A 7,086-nucleotide genomic window follows, 5' to 3' on the forward strand; every position below is an offset into this window, starting at 1 on the left:
AAGCCGATGAAACTAAGTTATCTCAGCCCACACCGAGAGCAAACTCAGATGAAAGGGGAGTCATTAATTTCGATTATTAGGAGCATACCCAAAAGAGTTCTTGGATTATTGGAGGCATCTTAAGTCTCCAAACCTTAAGTAGCAAATCATTTTAACATGGATTATCATTTTCCTTTCTCTATCAAACACCTATATGCACACTTGCACTGCAAATAAGATCAACATATTGAATATTTGCTACACATTTTCATAAAGATTGTTTCCTAATTGGAATTAACTTACTCTTTCATCATGCTGGTCTACCGTTAGATGTACTGATTGTATTAACTATTAGACATCCGATATAGGAGTTTGTCGATAAGAAGGCTATGAGGATTAATATCATCACTACATTAGAATTTAGATAACTTTAGATAAATTTAGATAAGTTAGAATTTAAATAAGTTATATAAGGTTTCATAAATTGTAGATAAGTTAGTAGTAATTTCTTTGAGTATGTTTTCATAAAGATTGATTCCTAATTGGAATCAACTTACTCTTTAATCGTGCTGGTCTACCGTCAGATGTACTAATTGTATTAACTATTAACTATTAGCCATCCGATGTAGGCTTCTCACAAACCACTTAAAAACTTGAGAATTGGATTATCCTCTTCTTTCATATTTCTTTGCATTCCAATAAACATTCAGCTCAAACTCTCTCCCCTACAAAACCATAGTGATGTTCAATATTTACTCACCGTTTTCCAAGAATCATGACTCTAACCAAACACACCTCGATTAATTTTTTCGCAGAAAAATTAGACACTACAGTTGGTTAGGCCCAATGACACAAGTTATGAAGCTAACAATCAATCAAAATCTTTACAAGCTTTTGAGTAGTTTCCTAATTGGAATCAACTTAGATTAGATTTATATAGCCTTGGATCCCGTGGATATATATATCCAAATGAAGATATCATATATAATTTAATATATATATTTATGAGGATTAATATCAATCAGTATCTTTGAGTAGTTTCCTAATTGAAATCAACTTACTCTTTAGTTGTGTCGGCCTACCGTCAGATGTACTAATTGTATTAATTGTTAGTTGTCCGATGTAGGCTTCACACAATGCGCTTAAAGACCAAGCTGTTTTATTATATAGATAATGCTCTTAACCGTCTTTATATTGTCCTATGAGGCAATTGGGTTGTCCTGCAAAGTCTATTGTGATGGTCACACTTAGTTTTTGGTTGATGGTGTTTATGAAATGGTGAACATATGGGACTTTTCAGGACCTACTTCTCTATGTTACTGGTTTTATAACCGTGGTATTCTCTTTATGGGGCGGTTAGAAATAGCCAAATTATTTGGATAATTGTATTTCATCAGTACTCTAACTGTATATCAATAACCGTTTGATACTATTATCTATAATGCCCTTAACCATCTTTATATTGTCCTATGAGTCAGTTGGGTTGTCCTACAAAGTCTACTGTGATGGTTACACTTGGTTTACAGATGGACCACGCTACCACTTTAATTATAATGTGTGCGGCGTACCAGATAACATCGGTTTTGGGGGGAAAATACCATTGGGAACTGAGATGTACGCTTGTTCGACACATCAACTCTAGCCCCTCCAAATTCCTCCTTAAACTGTGACCAAATTTGTTCTCGAACTCAGAATCGCCTAAATCATGACAAACCCTAAAACGATACGCCCCAAAATTGAAAGGTTCGTTTTTTTGTTCCTTGCTTTTATACAGTTGACTTTGATTACTTGTTTTTTTGAATAAAAAGAAAACCTTAGTTGGATTATTCCTTTGTCTGGTATTTTAGTTTTTAATTTAATACTTTAGTTCTCTGTGTTTGATATTGGGTCAACCTGAGAGAATTTGATTATATTTAGGCAGTATGCGTCTAATTAATTTAATTACCTATAGCCATAATTGTTTTTACCCATGCTTTGTTGTCTTAATACTATCACACTATGGCTTGATGTTGTAGGAACCGTTATGGTTTCATGTAATGGTCGACTATAAACCGTGAAAACCCATGCGCAACGGAATAAGGGCGTTCACGATTTTGTTTAGAATCATACCTTTGATCGGATGTGATTTCTCTGAAAATCCAAGCTCCACGAATCAGCAACCCCTTGATCTTCTCTTGTATTCCTATCTTTAGAATGGACGTTGTGTGGACAACGATCTACCAGCCCTTTCTCTCTCTCTCTCTTTGCCTCTCTTTTTCCAATCACTGAATGATTCGACCAAGAGAAAAAGGTTTCTTTATATAGGCTACAACAGGGACCACGAGGAGAAATTAGGGTTAGGTCTCCTGACGGGCTTGGGCTTCCCATGTTCGCCCAGAACACACGACCCAAGTCCGTCAACAAATGACTTATTCCACTAAAGGCCATTGTTGCACTACCGCCATAATCCCAAATTACGTGTATGGGCTCCATATTATATGCTCGTTGATCTCCCCGTGTTAAGATATCGAATGCCCGTTGATTAAGTCAAGTTACTGACAACTGCATTAATCAACTTCTTATGTCCTTGAGTAGTACCACTCAACCTCATTGTCATGTCGGATTAAATCCACCTGCAGGGTTTACATGACAATCCTTATGAGATCCTCAAGGGGACATCATCAACCTGACTTCTTGCGGGTCACGGATTCCTTCTATAATCAACAACACACCTTACATATAATGTCATTAACCAATCCATCGAGTTTGTTGATTCACAAATGAATCTCACTCATTGATGATTTAAAGCAATGTACAATGCACGTAAGTGCCCATTATTATATCCGGATTAAGAGGACAAACATCCATAATAACAGAGGTGTTTATTTCCTTATATAGTCAGTATAAAGAGAAACAACCTCACTTGGTCCTGTTCAATACACACAAAGTGTACTAGTGTAATCTTGTAGTCAAGATAGACTAATACCAGATTATACTACAACCTACCAATGGTTTGTCCAAATCCATCTAGGTTGTGAACATTAACTTATACTTTATAAGGTACTGATGATATGATCTTCTGTGTGTCACCACACACCATATCATCTACAACATAAAGTATTAAACGCATGTATATAACTAATAACATATATAATATGCATAACATTTGCCCATATGATTCTCATTCAAAAAATGAAGAATTAGAGTTAACACAAAAGTAATGATTTTAGTATATAACCCTATCAGATGTGTGCTGTTTAGTGGAAAGAGGAAGAAACATGAAGCACTGGCATGGATGCCAAGAACAAAGATTACTTGTCGCTGCTGTCCAAAAATGCTTTGAGAGAAGCTTTTCCAAGGGTTTGATATGGAGGAAATAAGTAGGTTTGCTTCATCTCCATTTGGGTTTCTAATGATTGTTGATGGCAATGTGGACCCTTTGGATCCTAAACAAAGGAAGTACAATCATTTTACCCACCCCCAATTGGTTGTCTACATTTTGAAAAGACGAATTGCACCATTGACTTACCATATTGGGAACAAATATATCAGTTTTAAGTCTTCCGATTTCTCGCTACTCACCGGGCTTTCCACCGCCCATCCAAGCAACAACTATTAGGTTTTGAATCCCAAGAATCCGACTGATTTTAGATTGAGGTATTTTAAGGAAAGTCGTGGTTCCCTACGTGGTCAAATTCGACTGACTGCTATTGAGCAAGCTAGGGAGGTGGCAAAGGCTAATGCATTACACAATGTGGAGATGAAGAATGACATACATTGCCTTAATAGGCTGTACCTTAGAGCTTTCCTCATACCTATTGGCTCGAAAGGAGTCGATGTAAAATGGGTTGACATTGCTGCTGATTTGGAGGTGTTTGATGCTTTTCCTTGGGGGTATCTTGCCTATGAACTCCTTTGTAAAAAGTTGGAAGAGTTGTATCATAATATTACTGACCACTTTCTCCAAGGCGCTACCCAGCAGTATAATGGCACACTCCAGGGTTGTACCCTTGCATTCACCCTTTGGGTATTTCTCTACATTCCATATCTGGAGGCTAGAAGGTTGGATCCACTAACCTTTCCATGGTTTAAAAGGGTGGGTGCGAGTTGTTGGACACAGTTGCCGGGGCAGTGCATGGGATAAAAAGCTTAGTAGCAAGAAAAAACTAGTGGTTCTAGAATGGTTAGACATTCCCCTAGTTGTTAGGGAAGAACCGATGGTCAGAGATGCTTTGGAGGTGTATATTCATATTCATTTACCCATGTGTTCACAGCCTTCTAAATTCGTTTATGTTAAACATATTTTCATGCTTGTTTTAATACTTTTATGCTTTATTGTGACAGTGAGAGAGGGTCAGTCCAACTTTGGCATACAATCTCCTGTTGGAAAATAGAAGACTAGACTAGAAGACTGAATCGGTATGGCTATGATGCAGACCTTTTGTTTGCCTTGCTATTCTTATACCATTTTTGCATTTTGTTTCTTATTGTTTCCTTTACGTTTATTCATTTCAGGTGATGAACAAGATTGCAGAGGAGTTTATTGTTGCTGCTCATGCGACTGGCTAACCCAGTATAGTTGTCAGGAAAAAGGCTAAAAGAGAACTTAGCAGTGAAAATAGTGAGGGTAATGGGGAAGAAGATGAAGAGGAAGAATGGGTTAGAAGTGAAGAAGAATCCACTACGAAAAGGTGCGATGTCCCACTACTAGGGAAAGCAGCTCCACAAAACTGGGGAGTCTGACTAAGAAACAACATACGGTCATCACCATGAAGACACATGTTGCTGCTGTGACAAACAATCAAGAAACCACAAGTTTGAACAAGAAACAAGTACCACCACCTTTGAAGAAGACACCTCCAAAGAACTCGCGAAGAAGAATGGAAACCCTCCAAAAATAAGGCTACAACCCAAAACACAAATCTAAATAGGGTGTGCGGTATTGCTTCCACTCGAGAGGTCACCACGGTCGTGATGAAGGTCACCACGGATGCTACAACTTCTTCAACTAACAGCTTGCCCGACACAATGCCTCAAGGTAATATGTCCAAAGCAAACATAAACCATTGTCAAAGGTAGACGAGAACTCCATTTGCTCCTCGTGGTTTTGGGACTGAATCGAGCCTCTATCCCCTGGGAAGTTGAAGACAAAGTCTTGAACTTCGAATAGGCCAAACTAGCCTACCAAAACATGTCAACAATCCACTACCGGAAGAGGAGCCCGCTATAAATCGTAGACCGTGGAAGCCAAGTGAACGTTTGGTGAGTGAAATGGTCATTTTCACGACAAAAAGTGGGACATGGTTTGTTGGGTGTTTTGCAACCACCTTAGACCCCACCTCGTGGCTAGGTATGCCAAAAAAATAATTCGTTTCTATGTTTTATCTCTAACAGGATTTCAATCACATGCCCAACGCATCTGAACTGGGTCACAGCACTAACCACCAAGTGCCAACTCAACTTCAACTGATTCAGATTGATAACCCTAGTGAAGATACTGAGGCGCAACAAATAATTATCTGCACTGCTCTTGCCATTAACTCCTCTGTCCCTCTCGATAAATTGGAAGGGCGGATGTCGGGGAGTCAGCCTGATGTTATTGATAGGGGAGGAGAAGACTTGTTGAAAGATGTTTCGGCTGAAGAATTTAACAAGTGTTATACTGAGCATAGTCAACCTGAGCCGGCTGTTAGGGATGGTGAACACTTGAGGGGGAGCATGAGTGACATGGAATTCTACCAATCGTATGTGTCAAGGAATCAGCAATTGCAAATAGAGGCAGTGGGTAATGAGAAGACGCTTCCTGAGATTGAGACAGCGGGTATCGATGGAGAACAGACTCATCTAGAGGAAAATTTATGTAATGAAATTGCATGAATTTTGGCTGTGGATGTCATAAGTGCGTCCAAGGTAATTGAAATTTAAATGTGTCCCTATGACTTATTTATCTTCTTATTGGAGATTAAATGCTTTGTATATGAGTGAGAATTTATGTGGCTTCTTTGAGACATCATATCTACTTTCTGAGCTTATATAAAGTTTGTTTATTTATGTTGTCTGTGTGACTCCGAGTGATGGTGAAGTTGAATTAGTTCTAATTTGTGAGGACAACTTAGAAGATGGGGAACTAGAATTTGATTCTAACGAACAATACACTGATGATTTTGCATTTGATATGGTAATACCGATGCTTGTGCTTCACTATTAATTACTTTTTTTTAAATATTGTCGTGTCTATAGGTTATTATTATGTTTTTTTAGGCTAATATTTTGAAGGAATTGGGGATGCAAGTGATAAGTGCTCAAAAAGTGCTATTTAACCCTCGATTATGCCTCTTGTTTAGCCATCTTAGTAGACTAATAGTGTTTGTAAGTTATGTTTTATGATTCTACAGGTGAAAAAGAGAGTTTTGTGGAATATTAGAGAAAAATGGGTAAAACGGAGCAATTCGGAGCGTTAAGGATCACATGGGAAGCCCGTGGACAATCATGGAGAAGGCCAAGGAATTGAAGCTATTAAAGATGCGACTTGGACCTATTTTAAAGCCTATTTGGAAGCCCAAGGCAAAAGGATTCGTTGGTTGGATAAAATCCCGCAAAAGAGGATCGGATAGAAGGATAGAGCAAAAGAGGGAAAATAGACTTCGCGCTGGTCGGGACGCGATGGATCGTCGGGCCCATATGCTCACGTCGAAAGCTCAAATTTGACCCGATGAATCGACAATCAGCCCTTCTTCCTTCTCAGTTTTGGAGATGAAGTTGGACTCTGAAAGAAGTTGATTTGTATTAGGAAACAAATGGCGTCGCTGCCATTTTAAGTTGTTTTTGTTTAACGTTTTCTTTCAAGATTAGAAGTTTAGATCTTGAGGTAATTTTAGCTACATCATCCATCCTTTTGAGAAAGAGAGAAACTTGAAAGACATCTCGAAGACAAGATCTACCATCCAGGTTAGTCGAATCTTCATTCTTTTTATTTCATTCTTAGTATAGTTGTATCGTAGTTTAGTTTTATTGCTTTCTAGTATAATTGCATTTAGGACCTTTTCAACAATTGAAGTTGTAAGCCAACACAACGAAACATCAAACTCTAGTGTTTCTTGTTTGAATCTTGACAAACGGACTATCGTC

This window comes from Coptis chinensis, chromosome 2, assembly GCF_015680905.1.
Source record: "Coptis chinensis isolate HL-2020 chromosome 2, ASM1568090v1, whole genome shotgun sequence".
NCBI classification, from domain to species: domain Eukaryota; kingdom Viridiplantae; phylum Streptophyta; class Magnoliopsida; order Ranunculales; family Ranunculaceae; genus Coptis; species Coptis chinensis.